Genomic DNA, 15,970 nt, shown 5'->3' with positions numbered 1-15,970 from the left:
CCAGCCTTGCCCCGCCCTGCCATGCTCCATCTTGCTCCATTTTTCATTCTCTCTCTGGCGGGACTCTTCGGCCTGGCGCTGGCTTTGGGCTTGATGCAGTAAATGGTTTGGTTTGTTGGTTTGTTTGGATCGACCATTTGTTTTGTCACCTTTTTCTTTTCCTTTCTCCCGGATTGGCTGTCTTGATGAATTTTATTGTTTTGTTTCTGTTGGTTTCTGTTCTCTTCGCCCATCCAACCTTCCTCCCTTGTTTGTCAGTCTGTCTTTCATTTTCACCTTGAATAAAAAAGGGTACCCAGAGATGTTTTTTTTTTCTGTTTGATTCGTGCCTGACAGAGACCTGCCATCCATTTAGCGCTTTGTTTGTTAGTCTGGCTATGTGCGAAATTACACTGCAAAGGGCATTGCATGGCTGTGACTTAAATAAAACAAAATATGGACCAAAAGCAAAAATGACCCTGCTGTTGCATTCTGGGAGCTGGAGTTCCACTGTGTGCACATGTTCCTATGTTCTCATGCCAACTTGGTCAAGCATCCCAGTATGCAACAGGACAAGAAGTTGCCCCTTGTGTACCTGCCCAACCTGTCTTCCAACTGAGCTTACACCCTTTCCTGCTGTTTGCGCTCAGTTCTCCCATCATGCCTCTCTGTTCCTCTTCCGGCATTTGGCACACAACCCCAACTCTTATTGGTCTCTCTCTCCTCCCCTTATCCTCGCCTCTCTGTCTGGACACCTTCATCATGGAACCATTTGTTCAATTTCATAGGTAAAAGTAAAGGTACTCCCATGTTTTACTTCTAAATTAATGCACACCCTGATATGATTTCTCCTGTGTACATATAAACACAAACACGCAGAAACAGGCTTTTTACTTGCAAATATTATCATATTTTTGTGTGTGGATGTATAATATCATGGTGCATGTTAAATGGATGTGTGCTGCTGAAGGTAGGTACTTCTTTACTCTTGGTGCTTGGTCTAGCTCGAGATTTGGGGGTTCTGGGTCTGGGCCAATACAATTGGTTATGGGTCCTGGTCTGGCTCTGGGTCCTGGTCTAGGTCTGGATCCAGATCTGGGTCTTGGGCCGTATCTGGTTCTGGATCCATGTCCCTGTCTGGAACTAAGTCAAGTTCTGGATCTGGCTTTGGGTCTGCATCTGGGTCTGGATCATGGACACGGCCAAGGGGGGTCGGGGGGTGCATTGTGTTGCTCGATACATTAAATCATAAGTGGCGCCTGAGGATCAACCCCCAACCCCACGCCCCTGGTGGCTCGAGAGGACAGCGTGGCTCCTTTGGCTGGTAACCGCCTGTTTTCCATTCAAGGTAATGGCTATGCATGGGGGCTGAGGGATGGGGCTGCTTCACAACACTGCGTAGGAGTCCTCCTACTCCATCTCGCTCCACGCTTGGAAGGTGCGGGTTTGGGATGGAGTGGGTGGGGTTTAAGTGGTCCGCATGTTTTGACTCTCCCTCAGTAAGCAGCCCATTCAGTTATACGAATCAGCACCACAGACACTCTGAGAGAGGCCCAGAAAAATGAATAAAATAAAAGTGGTCTCAAGACAATTGCAATTATTAATTGTTTAAGGAGATTACAGTCAACAGGAAGGTACAGTCAAAAGATGTGGACTCTTTGCTTAAGTAAAATTACCTTTTTTGTGATTTAGCACTGGAAAACTTGAATTATATGTTGGTTGCATTGATGCCTTAAACATTAATTTACATAAGACTCAATTCCACTTTTAAAATACAGCAAACTGCATTGAAATATGTGAAATGCATCCTCTGTTACAAGGTTAAAATACAGAATTTAATAACTGCCAGTTCGTGAATTCAAGAATTCCAGTGTCGTCCCTGATAAACTGCTTCAGCATTTTTATTTATTCATGTTTGAGGAAACTGAACGCTCTGAATGGCAAAAATAAATCTGCACTGCTGTTGTTTATTAATATCTCCTTTGGTTTGCTGCATATAAAGCAGCTTACTGTTTGTTTCCAGGTAAGATTGTCACGTGACATCACTGTAACATCACTGTGACATCACTTTTCCATGACATATCCAATCCTGCAAAAAACATGATTCACATGTTGCTGTTACACACTGATATGGGGATGACTGGAGCTTAGCATCACAAACATTATTTCAATTCCTGTGTAATCTGTACCTGCCCAAACCAGGTAAGGACACTGTAATTCTGTAATGATAATATCCTACATGCATGATCGTTCTTCTCCTTGTTTTGAATTTCATTGTATTTAAAAGCTAGTTATATGTACATAGTAGAATATCTGAATACAGTAATCAGCAATATGATAACATTATTATTATTATTATTATTATTATTATTATTGTTATTGTTATTGTTATTATTATAATTACTTAACTAGGCACATACATGTGTAACAGGCATATTTATGTACAGAATGTATTTATTATTTTAATTAATGGTATGGGGGAAAAGACAAGCTGTCACCTGCCTCACAGGTAAGTGCTGTTTACTCATTTTTGGTCGTCTCTGCTTTGGTCCAGAAGCAAGGAGAAGATTAGTGTGCTGGGTACTCTGGGTAGAGTTGCTAAAATAGCTTTTTATTAAAAAAGAAAAAAGTAAGAAAACCCCATTCATTTCATTCGCTGCTGTGTTTTTTGGGTGGACTCACTGACCGAATGTCATGGCAACAGTAACCATGTCACCTCAATGAGTAAAGACAGGGAAGGCACAGAGCCTTGTAGCAGCCCTGTTTCAGCTTGTATTTCTCAGGTTTATATTCTGTTGCAGTGGGATTCTGTCATCTCTGTAGCAGCGCAGTATATTACACGCCTAAACGTATCACATCAAATCTCCACCTTGCCCACTATTTCACTGCATTTCAGAGACCTTTCAGTGCTGTACAAGGTCCCTCAGACCAAGAATAACTGTTTCTCTGCATTTTTGCAGGGTTATCATTAGGATTCATATTTCCTGATACACTCCCCAAATTTTGAAAAGCAAGGTATTTAGTTTTTGAAAAAAAAAAAAGGTTTTTGACTAAGGCAGTGGTAACCAACTCTGTTCCTGGAGATCTACTGTCCTCTGGGTTTTCACTCCAACCCGAACAAAGCACATCTCATTAAACAGCTAGACATCCTTGTTGAGCAGCTAATTAGTAGTCAGTTGTGTCAAATTATGGTTAAAGTGAAAACCTACAGGATGGCAGATCTCTGGGAACTGGGATGGCACTGGATTAGGAAGTTGATGTTCAAGATAGAATTCATGCTCTTAAAATTGGGTTAGTGGTCACATTTAGCTAAAAATATTTTGTGTTGCAAGTGTGGTTGAAAGAGTAGATCCTAGAGCACCGATCATACAAGGGATACTGAGGCAATTTTATATTGCCCACTGCGTTAATGTCAATTTGGGGGAATGCAAATTTGAAAGGGTTAGAAAAGTAACTGAGTTGGTGTTATAGGTAAGTATGGGAGCCTATGAGGCAGTAGTATACTGTCTTTGTGAACACTTTCTTCACATTACATTGTTCCTGTAACTTTGTATGCTAGCTCTTCCACATGCTAGCTTGTTCCTGGACACTACCCCCTGTGGGAAGTGTTTAATTCTGTGCAGTTTGATGTAGGGAAGTGTTATGATGACGTGACAGATGTGTAATGCTGTGGTGTTAACTGCGGGACATGATGTAGGGAGTTGTAATGCTGTAGCTTATAGGGCAGTGATATAGGGCAGTAATAAATTGGTGAGGGATGTCATACGGGGAAGTTATTTAATGATGTGGGATGTGATTTAGGGATGTGATGTAATCATGAGGGATGTGACACCGGGAGGTGAGGTAATGATGTGGGATGTGATACAGGGAGGGAATGCAATGTGATGAGATACAGGGATGGGATGTAATGCTGAAGGATGTGCTATAGGGAGGTGATGTAATTCTGCTACCATTAGATGTGATGGACATCGATGAAAAACGAGGCTGTATAATGAATTCTATTATTGAATGAATTCTATTATTGAACAGACACATAAATCTGCCTAATTTAAGATATAATTTAGACCTGAAATAATTCAGCTGTATTAATGGGTGAGGGTGAAGTAATAAATATTAAAATATTATATTATGAACAAAATGGTTGTATTTAAAAACATTCCAAAATATATATTAACACACACGCACGCACATGCACGCGTGTGTTAAATGGATTTTATTAGACAAGGAACAGAGGAAAAATGCATTCACGTGTTTGTGGATATGCATGTACCAGTTTGTAGGTATGGACTATGTGTATTTGCTGCAGCTTTTTACGGATAATACAAGAATTCCAGCTGTTTGTCACATAATTAGCCTCTGTGCCTAATTGCTGTTATCACAAACAAGTGTCTTGTGTAGCTAAAAGTGCCTTCCGGCAGTGAGAAGAGTGTGGATTTCAGGGATGAACAGTGCTGTTGCCAAATTAGAATACATTTAAGTGTAATTGCCTTTTCTTGCACAGAAATGACCCCTTTTATTATTCCTAGTAAATCCGCAGGAACACACTGCTGGCGCCTATTAGCTGAACTGCACTGGCAAGCAGAATTTCACAGTTTTCACCATGTCTCTAATTCTGCCCAGCACTGCCTCTGTCGTGACCCTAAGGGTGTCAGGAATCAGCATGAAAAGATTTTTTCGATCCGTAGGTGACAAATGGCATTCCCGATCGCGTGGATGCGGCTCTGCGGCGCTGTAACATAGGCCGCTGTTCCACCGCGGCACTGCAGGAACGTCGCCGTTCACGTCGTGCCGGGTCAGTTACGGCTGCTTTTCCCCATGAATCTGGATTGACGTTTGGGCTCCTTGTCGGGGACTTAAGGGAAAAGACACCCCAAAACTGCCATCACTCTCTGTCACAAATGACCTTAATCAGGAAAATCCTGATGTAGCCTGCCAATCAATAGCAATTTAAAGGTCTCTTCTGAGGAAGCTGAACCTCAGAGCCCTCTGTAATTTCGTCAGAAATGTGGAGCGACCCCTTGAATGACTCCAACTGTGAGGCCACAATGACCTTTCAGTGTCACACTACACTACCGGCAACTCACAGTGACCCTTCAAGTTAACACAGAAAAATATATATATGTTTTTTAATGGATAAGATAATATCATTAAGCCACTCTTCATAGGCATAAAAAAATACGTTGCAAAATGAAAAAATGTCATTTTCATTCAAGAAATGCATTTTAATGTCATTTGTTTTTTACTCTTTTAGATTCATTTATTTTCACAAGTATCTTTATTTTTACCTCTCCCTCTCTCAGAGGAATTTGGCAGCTGATAGCCCTGCGTTGGTTACAGTGAGAGCTTGGCCACTGGCACACAGACAGGCTCTTGAATTGAAGGAGGATCAGAAGGCAGAGCAGCGAGGAAAATTCTTATCTCACTCAGTGCTGCCCTGCTTCTTAAAACTCAAGCCAATCTCTTTTCAGTGTATGCGCCCCTCACCTTCCAGCTCCCGCTCTTCATTTTCTGCAAACTCGCCACTTGTTCCCTTGCACTTGAGTCCAGCTGAAAGGCACTTTTCGCTAGAGTGAGAAAGCAAGCTGGCCCCGAGCTTGCCGTCCGGCACGAGCTGGTGCTGCTTAGCAGGAAAGCGGCTTTGGGAGAAACATTTAAAGAAAAAAAAAACGCAAATTAAAGTAAGCAGAAATGAGCTTGGGAGGGCGACACCAGCTTCTGTATCTCCAAGACAACAGAAGAGGCTAGCTCTATCACACTGCTTCTCACCAGATATATTTAGCATCCCATTTTTTCAGGGTGATGAAATTTAATTAAAATCATCAGAGAGCACAGGACTGTGACTGTACGACACACTTCACATGAATGATACGAGGGAGTAGAGATCAGACATTTTCATCAGTGTTTTGGCTTTTCGTTTTGAAAATTAGTATTTCCGTATTTGCATTAGTGTGGTAAACGGATAAAGGTCCAAATGAGGTGAAGCCTATTAGTGTTCTTCGACATCGGCAGCAAGAGGTTTGATTTTTAATTGGCTGAAGGTCAGTTTCTTCAGTATGGTTTGTCCTTTATGACAAGATGCTGTGGATCGGGTCAGAAGGACTTCATTGAATATACTGTTAAATCCGGTTTTAAACAGGAACATGGGTAGAGTTTGAGAGTGTAACTCGTGGAGGCGGTTTGACTAAAATTGGGTGGCAGGACGGCTGTCATTAGAGACCATGTTCAATGTGGGGAGACCCCAGGGCCCAACTCCGCCTACCCCCACCCCCCTTACCATATAGAAATGGGAATTGCTGAAAGTATGCATTGATGTGATGCTTGGGATCCTTCCTGATACCAGTGCTTTGGTATTCAGTACCCACATTGAAATAAATTAGGGGGAAAAGAAAACAAAGGTGGTTGCTGCTAATGCAGTTACCAACAATTATTTAGGCCAGATAATGAGATTAAATGTTGATGCAATTATGTGGTTCTAATTTAATATTTGGCCTAGTGGCCTAGCATTGGTTTGATTTTAAGCACATTAGCTGGAATCTAAGTGCATTTCAACTGACATACAGTGCCCCAGAAATGATACCTTGCTCTGGTGAGATCAGCCAGGGATGACATTATCATATTGAAACTAGTAGTAATTTTTACATGTTTTAGGTAATGTTCATAAATTTGTATATTACCACTTCGCACAGGGTCGAGAATCCCCTGTGCTGGTTAATCGGCTCATAATGCTTTGCTAGGTCTAATTGAAACCCATATGTCCAAAGGGGCTATCAGCATCTTTATTTTCCCCACTGTCTGGTTGACGTCGGCATATGGCACAGATCTAAGGGGCATTTGTTGAAGGCGCTTTCTGGCATTCGCAGTTTTTGTTTGTCTCAGGTGTGGGTTCATGTTGTTTGCCTATTGTTTGTGTTGTAGTGGTGAAAGGCGAACAGTTCTGAATGGAGTTAATTCTGTTGAAGGTGTTTTGTCTGATGTGCTTTGTTCAGTGGGTATGGTGTGTGTGTGTGTGTGTGTGTGTGTGGGTGTGTGTGTGTTTGTGTGTGTAGGTGTGTATGTGGGTTTGTGTGTGTGTGTGTGTAATGCAAACATATCTGCGTATTTCTCTGGTTGTATGTCTGTTGGTAGAGCTCTGTAATGGTGAATATTTGTGGACATGTAAACTGTATGTGTGTTCCCCTACTGAAACAGCAGATCGCCCGTAATTGTTCACAGCTGGTTGGAGTGCTGGAAAATTTGCGCCTTACTCTGATTCTGTATTCTAAAATTACATATGGAACCATACTAACTTAGGCCATTTAGTACTTCTACTACTACTACTACTATTACTACTACTACTACTACCACTACTACTACTACTACTACTACTACTACTACTACTACTACTACTACTAATAATAATCATAATCATAATAATAATAATTCAAAAGGGTGCAGTGTAATTGTTAGTTCCTGCTAAGCTTTTTTCCTGTCCAACCTCTTGGCCAGCACTGCAAAAGTGGCATTGGAGTCAATACAGATAAAGAAAAGATTTGTAGGAGGCATATGCAGTTGAAAAGATAAAAAGCACAAGAGGGTTGCTTCTATTTAACAGTCCGCGGTAAACATGTTTGGTATGTTTATTGACTGGGTGGAAGCCAGCTCTGTTCTCTGTGACTTATGGCTTTATTTTACAAACCCTCACATGCACACCAGCTACGCTGTAAAGCATTCCACTTTGCTCATCCAGCACGTTATGTCATGCCTAATACAGCATGCTGTCTGACTGTGTAAATTCCAACAGCATAAAGTAATAAAGCAGAATATATGCTCTATATCATGCTACTTTATATTGTGATTGAATATGCAGTGAACCAACGGCTTTGTAGACGTAACAGTGTTTTCAAGTGCATGCGTAGATATCAACAACATGGGGTAAATGGCATATACATTAGAGAACGTTATCTCTTAGGGGCTTGGGAGACGGTAGCTCATGTGCAATGCATTTAACTCATTAAATTCCTGGTCCTCCAGTTATCATTTTAGGTTAGGACACAACAAGGAAGGAAGAAAAAGCTAGCACTTGCGATTAGCAATAAAATGCTTTTATTTTAATTTTTCTTATACTTGCTTGTTAATTACGTGTTTGTTAAAAGGATGCATTCCAGCATGTGCTCATCTGTCTTCAGGAGCACAAGTGAATGTGATGTAAATAAAATGCAATGCACAATTTTACTTCTGACGTCAAATGTTCATCGGTACATATAGCAGCTATCTCTCATGTAATCAAACAGTTACTGAAATTCATCCTAAATGCACAATTTGCAGTTAAATTTCACAAGTTAGCAACTACACATATTTCAACTCTATTGTCATACAGCATATCTGGATTATGTATTTAGTCATGCAGGCCACAGCAGAATGCTGTTATTGTGTCTCCCATTGCACCCTGGCTTACCAATGGCCCCCACGATCACCTTTGCATTTGTAATAACAATTACTTACATTGGAATTCATTTCAAGGTTGTGTTTCCTGGCAACAGAACTAAATCAAGTAAAGGATGTCGGAATGACATTAGGTTGTTAGCCGTGTTGTTGCCTAATTTGTATATCGAGCCTGGGAAGGTGATTCCAGTGCTTGTTGACAGCGAGCTGCCATGAAAATATACTCATTATTGACTCAGTTAAATGTGGCCCTTGGTTGTGCCTCCTGCTTGTTATGCTGCAGGTGCTGTTTTGCAATATAACTGAAGCTTCTGGGCTCAAGTTACTACGATGATAAACCCATATCCTTCAGGCGTTCACACTCAATTTACTGAGAGGTCCCGAAATTGAAGAAAGGACATAATTTTAAATAACATACGCTTGCCTCATGAGAATTGCTTCCACCCCGTGTTGACAGAAGCAAAAAAAAAAATAATAACATATGCACTATCCATTAGAGAGAGAGCGAGAGAGAGAGAGAATAGTGGAAGAAGGCAAATAAATACCTCATTAAAAGTAGGCCTAATGAGATTACGTGTAAACAATAGACATAAGATTTGGCAGGCAAGCTGATTTGTTTCTAAAATCAGTTGTTTGTGTTTGATAATGTCACCAAATGGGAGGGATTAAATTGCAAAAGCAGAATAAGAATATACGCCTTTCTCTTTAATGAAGCATATTATCTTAAAATATTATGTTGCTGACAGTAATGGATAATGATACTGTATTATTGTTATAAAGCAGTTGACATACACTGTATGACATATGAGAACTTAAAATTAGTCTCACACATTCTCAAAAAAACAGATAAACCTGAAACTTTCCTTTACATTTATTTTTATTTCAAAGGCCCGTTATAAGTGTCTTTTCTATAGGTTACACAATGTTTTTAGACTGGGATTTAATCTGAGAATGCCTGTTCAACACTAAATTTAAATAAATATAATGTTTGACTACACAAACACAGTTGTGTTGGGGTGTTCAGCAATTTTTTAAAAAATTAACAAAAGGTCCTCCTTTGACTCTGTTCTATGCGTGTTTAGCAGTAGTCTGCAGTGTGAAAAGAAGCAGCTGGTGCTTCAGAGAACCATGGATGCCAACACTGTCCCGAATCTGCAGTAGGGTTCAGCTGCAGATGATTGGTCATTCCAAATTGGGGTTGGAATTGGATTCTCTGCATAAATAAATAAACAACCTTACCAAACCATAATTGCGAAGACAATAAAGTGATTGAATCCAGATGATGGTAGTCTCTGAAGAAAAATCATGTCGTTGAATATTGAAACAGATGCTGTGGCTAGTCCATAAACCACATTTTATTTAATTTTGCGGAAGATTCCGGAACTCCCAAGCCCCACAGTTGCAGCCTCACTCTGCTGCCCATCACTCATGAGGAGAAATCAACGGCAGAGTCCTTTTTTCCTCATCCTGCACTAAGATTAATACCTTAATGGAAAGTAACGGTAGGCTAAATGGTTAAAAATAGGAGAAGGAAAGGGTAAAACAAAATGGCAGATCAATGAAGGATGGACGCTGCCTCCTCTGAGAGGAGAGGAAGGAGGTCTGGCCTCTAATCGATCCCTCTGATTGATGACAGAGACACATCTCAGGGTTCTGAAAAAAAAAAGCGGGAGAGCTAGCTGGGGGGAGACGAGGGATATCACCAAGGCATCAGCTGGCAGGCAGAGCCATTTTTTTAAAAAGCATTTCAGTTTCCGTGTGTGGTTCACATGAAGTCATTTTTCCTCGCTGCAGACATACTAAAAAATAAATAAGAAAATAAAACCCCGCCCCCATCGTTGTAGCATTACAGGCTTGTTCGTTTTTTCGTTTCACTGAGCCGCCATGTTGAGCATGCTCTCTGTGTCATTATTCCGCGGTCAATATATCAAAACCAAATTTCTTGGATGTGACTTCCACAGGGCCGGTTCTAGGCATAGGCAACAAGGGTGGCCATACGTCTGGGTGGGCACCAAACGGAAAATAGGAATAAAAATCCATGTCCTGCATCCATGATAGTCAGCTGCCACCACCCCTGGTTGGCCCTCACTTTCGACCGTTCCTCCCCCCACAATTGCTGTCACCCACCCGCTCCACACCCCTCAGTCCCCCCCCCCCACCCCACCCCTACACCTATCTGCAGTCTTGCCTAGGGTGGCAGAAAGGCTTGAGCTATCCTGTGTTCCCATATGGCAAAACAACTGACAAGGCTCACGCAAAGGCTTAATATCTCACATTCTCCCACTGAAATGCCATGCGTCGCATAGCAATAGCATTTCTGTGCGCAAAAACTAGGGCTGACGTCACCTTCCATTTTTAAAATATGTATGAGAATTGTGCATTACATTCTTTTTATTTGTATTTTCTCCAAGGTCGGTGCGTTCCCAAGGATGCGTGAATGCAGTATGTTTGACGCATATCTCATGATTCATTAAGCGCGTGTTTTCCCAAACCATCCCGGCTTTGCCATATGTGGTGTTCAGTCAAGCAAAAGGCTTAAAAATAGCAATTCTGTGGGTTCCCTGGTGGGGTGTGTCTCTAATCAGTTTATATTCCTCTGACTAGAAAGATTATTAAGTGTATGTAAAGAGGTGGATATACAGTCAGATGCATAGATTACAGAATACATTATTCAATATATAGAGATAGGTAGACAGATTGTTATAGCAGATAATGTTTTCTTTAAAAATGTTTGATCCCAAAGCTTTTTTATACATATTACCCATAATTCATGCCTTCAGATATGCGTGTCTTTAGGTCGTGGCATTGAAATAGAGAAATGAGCAGACAGATTGTTTGACAGAGAGATAGACGGATTGAAGCACAGATAGAAAGATGGATGTATAGATAGATGCTTAATTAAAATTCATCTCTCTGCTATTTGGGTGCAGCCCCTTTGTCACAGACTTCATGAAGGCCAAGTGCATGCTTTGAAAATGAAGCATGCTGGGAAGAGGTGATGACCTCCCTGCCCCCCATGGGAAGATGAACGGAGCGGTTTCAAATTGCATGTGACCTGGCCAATCCGTGGAGGTCGATGGCAATTTGTCTCTGGAGAATCATTATTTTCCAGGCACACCTGCATAATGATTGTGCTTTTTATTTGATTATTTTTTAAAGTTTTATTTTTTACAGATTGAAATCTGTGTTGATTACTGCTGACATGCTTATTTATTTTAATGAACATAGGAAGTCATATAATACTGACATAGATCATAGATTATTTTTAATAATATTTTTCTGCAGGACATATTGTAAAACAATAGTCCCAGAGCCACTTTCTGTTCTGTTGCTAATGACCGATTTGTTTCGTTTTTGTAAAGTTATTGCTTCATTTAAACTGGTTCTTCAGCAGCCTATTATTTGCTGTGAGTTTTCATTTTCAGGATAGTTCTGAAAGGTGGCAAAACGTGACAAATGTTATGTGTCTGGTGAGACAGATGCCAGGGAGAGGTGTAGGTAGAAAAAAACTGCATGGTACAAACTTTTATTCAAGGTTGCAGTGTGGTATGTTTTGGTGTATTTGTAATTTTTACCATGAAATATTCACATGTTGGAAAAATATTAATAAACCTTAAATACTCCCAGCATGCTTTATGCGCAGGCATGAACCCCACCGTAATGTCCAGCACAGCCAATTAAGCACTTGCCCCCATCACAATATAGTAACCAACTATTAACCTCCACAGATCGCCAGTTGGCCACATAAATAGTCGCTTGCGTCTTTAATCATGGGCAAGTATCTACTTACCGCCATGGGCCATGGGGAGATGAATCATCCCTCCATCGCAGGTTAAAGGTGTCATAAATCATGCGGTGAAAAAATGCGACAATATCGATCGGAATAATTTGCACTCGTTCTGTTACAGAAGACCCGCCGAGATTGTGACCCAATAAATCATGTTGAAAACGCGCTGCTGGATGCAGGAAAACTCCGCCCGTTCAGGATGAATTCTGGCACTCGACAGAAACAGTGCCTGGGAATGTGGCGGAGAACTACAGCTGCATCTCAGAATATTTACCCCCAAAAAACAAAAAAAAAACAATATGCTTAAAACTGAATATTTGTTAGATCCTTTGTTCTACTAATGCACTTCGGTAGATGATCATTGTGAATATTACGTTCCACAGTACTTATAAAATCTGTATTTATTCTCAGATTACCTGTATTTAGGCATGTGCAAAATATACAGTAATTCTTTAGCATGACCGACACATTCAGATGTTGGTGGCTGGATGGACATTGCCTAGGATCAAAGGCAATCGGCAATAAGGTTTAGCATAAGACCTTAGACAGTTTGGACAAGATGGAACAAGGTGTTTGGGGAGCAACTTGACAAGATTTGAGAACTAATAGTAGCTATAAACTTTCAGAAGGACAATTAGTTTTTTTTACTATTTATTTCGCTCATTCTCTTGCAAAGAGAGAGAGAGAGAGAGAGAGAGAGAGAGAGAGATAGAGTGAACAGTTTGGAGGCAACCCTTTGGGACCCTACCTTTTTTGGGCTGGGGGAAGATTTTTACCCCTTTTTATTCACAAATTTCCACTTCTGGCACTTGCGCTCCTATAACAACTGTTTGAGATTAGTGACAAAGACATGCAATTTAGAGGCAGCTCTAGGAAAGACTGCCGTACCAAAACTATCTCTGGTGACCGCAAGTAACCTATAGACATCTAGACGATCACGACAGGGGGCACTGACAAAGTGGAAACTCAGGGAGGCATTGCAAACTCAAGTCTATTGCATCCTTCGGGGATGAAGCCAGCCGTGTCCCACTGCGAACTCCTGGACGCAGTCGGCTAATGACATAGCGAGAGGAGTGACACGCTGTCATCTGGCCCAGAGGGATCAGCTCCTCTGGGTGGGAATGCATTTTAGTGAACACCTTCCCCTATTACAGTGCGTGTCTGTGGGCAGGCGGGCGTCAGCGGCTTGATGCCCAGCCTTCCCATTTGCAGCAGGTGTGGGTACAATCTTCACTACCTAAAATGGGGGATGGCTACCATACTGTACATTGATGCTAGTTGTGCTGAGTCGGGAAGATCCATACAGAACTGTTCAGCAGAAAGTGTGAATCCAGAGTACAGTACATGAAATGAGAAACTGCCACAGCCAATTAAAACTATTTTAAAACTCTCCACGTCCACTAATCGGATTATAGGGAGCATATACCAGAAAAGTTAACCATTTTTCTGAATGCTTTCTCAGAGACTGAGCAAGTGGAATCAAAACAACCTAATTTGGGACAGCATGGGCCAGGAAAGGAGGTTTCTAGTCATCAAGAAGGGGTTCATCCTGCCTGACTTCTCAATAGCAACTCCTCTGGGTGACAGGGTATCTGCAATTTGCCTGTGCCAGCCGCATCAGCTGCGCAGTTCTCCAGGTCAGCTGGTGGATATTCAGAGTGAAAAGAAGCACCAGCTTTCCTTCCTCTCAGAGGAAGCAAATGCTAGAGAACCTAAAATGAAACTAAAATAAATTAGAAACAAGTTCTAGAGATGGGGTTTTGGATGCTCCCTTTTGCCCTCTCTTTCTCTCTGTGACACAAGGGGTCAACAGCGGAGGAGCGGTGTTGAGTGGGAGTGCTCGGACTGTGACCTCAGTGTGAAAGCATACGTGCTGCCTAGATGTGGGAGGAACAAGAGCAGGCTTCGGTGCCTGGATCACTGTGAGTAGTGAGGTCAGAGGTCATTGAGAGCTCCCCACCCCCAGACTGAGGTGTCCTCATTGTCCATGGCTGAATCCCTTATACAATCTACAAGTTAATAACAAAAAGTACACACTGTTTTTTTTAGCATTTGGCACCATATCTTCAGAAATGTGAGATAAACTCAGATGGAGTACATATAGTATTCTGAGTAAATTTGATTCCTCTTTGACTCTGTATCAGTGTTAAATTAACGCTAAGCATTGTACTGTGTGATGAAAGGAGCTTTGAAATAAGAGCCTGCATTAAAGAGAATATATTGACATTTTTTGATAAAGCAGTACAATTTACAGGACTGGAATGTCTAATGTGATATTTAATTGAGAACAGCACAGGCTCGACTGTGGGGTCTGAAACTAGCAACAGACCCTAGTCCAGCTAATGGAGCCAAGGTGCAGAGATCTCACAACAATATGATCACTCTTCACATGGCCTAAATGCTTTGAGTGAAACTCACAGCTGCAGAATGAAAATTATATTCACAAAATAAAACTGAAAATGGAAAATAAAAAGTAAAAAAAAAGATAATTAAGATAATAATGGGTTAAAATACTGTGGGGAATAAACACAAAAGAGACAATTATCCTTATCTATTCACAGAGAAAAAGAAAAAAAAAATCATTGAGACCAGCTCCATAAGTGATACATTTTAGGCCTTTATCAGTGGGGAAAAAAATGTTTCTAATTTATTTTTTAAGAGCTCTGCATATTCATTTTATGTTATTTTCAGACCGTTAATGGAATTACAGGGAAATGATTGCTTTCCCTTTGTTGATAAGTTTCAGAATGAACACCTGCATCCATCCCGTGGTTGTTATTGCACGGATGAGTGAATTCTTTTCCTTAATTAAGCAGTTCAGATTTGCTTCACTCAAATGTTTTACTGTGTTCTTGTGGTTTCTATAAACACCCAAGGAGCCTCTAATTGTAATGCAGTCTGAGCATTTTGTATGATTCAAAGGACAGTCTCATAAGCTGCTGTGCAGTTGTTCACATTTTAAATGAAACAGGCAATGCCACTCAGTAAAGGCACTCTAAGTAGGTAAGTAGGTGCTGTTTAATTCTGATAAACTTTGTAACTGCACTGGAGTGTAACTTGTAATTATGTAACTGCATTTCTGTGAAAGGTTAAGGGCCTGCTGTAGGGTGAGATCTCGATGGTTGTTGGCAGCAGGGTTAGGGGTAAGGAATACATGTTCTGCAGTGATTAAATTGTAACAAGCCATAGACACATAATTATAATTCTGCTTGGTATAGTGTTTTGCAGTACATTTCCTCAGATACTCAGCTATCTTGAGAAAAATCTTGATTTTTGCTGTGGTCTTTGATGTGTCATTACTGTATTTGGTTGGATGGGTTTCTGAAGTTCAATTTAACTGGGTGAGCTTTAGGAAGGCTTCAAACCTTTGTGTCTATTCAGACATCTAGAATATGTATTTTACCCAGTTCTGTTGCTCTATGTGCCTTAGTCTTGGTGCAGAAATCTTCTCTGTGATATATGAATTTCTTTATTTTTTTCCCGGAAAATTTTAGTCATCATTCTCTCCTCAGATGTTGATTAAATGTGATATGCCAATTTGTCATTCCAGATGCATCCAATTTCTGCAGCGTTCTTCCTCATTTGAGAATGGCTCACACTAGCATTTGCTTCCTCTGAGAGGAAGGAAAGCTGGTGCTTCTTTTCACTCTGAATATCCACCAGCTGACCTGGAGAACTGTGCAGCTGATGCGGCTGGCACAGGCATATCGCAGACACCCTGTCACCCAAAGGAGTTGCCATTCAGAAGTCAGGCATGATGAACCCCTTCTTGATGACTAGAAA

At 41.0% G+C, this 15,970-nt stretch overlaps 1 protein-coding gene across 16 annotated transcripts in view; it reads left to right on the top strand.

Annotated features, from left to right (window-relative positions):
* Positions 1-15,970, top strand: part of nrxn1a (neurexin 1a) — a 252,478-nt gene that overhangs the window by 30,155 nt on the left and 206,353 nt on the right. The window lies entirely within an intron of this gene.

The sequence above is a fragment of the Anguilla rostrata genome, chromosome 2 (assembly GCF_018555375.3).
Source record: "Anguilla rostrata isolate EN2019 chromosome 2, ASM1855537v3, whole genome shotgun sequence".
NCBI lineage: Eukaryota > Metazoa > Chordata > Actinopteri > Anguilliformes > Anguillidae > Anguilla > Anguilla rostrata.
The sequence above is the reverse complement of the archived record's forward strand: the minus strand, read 5'-3'. Positions and strand labels throughout refer to the sequence as shown.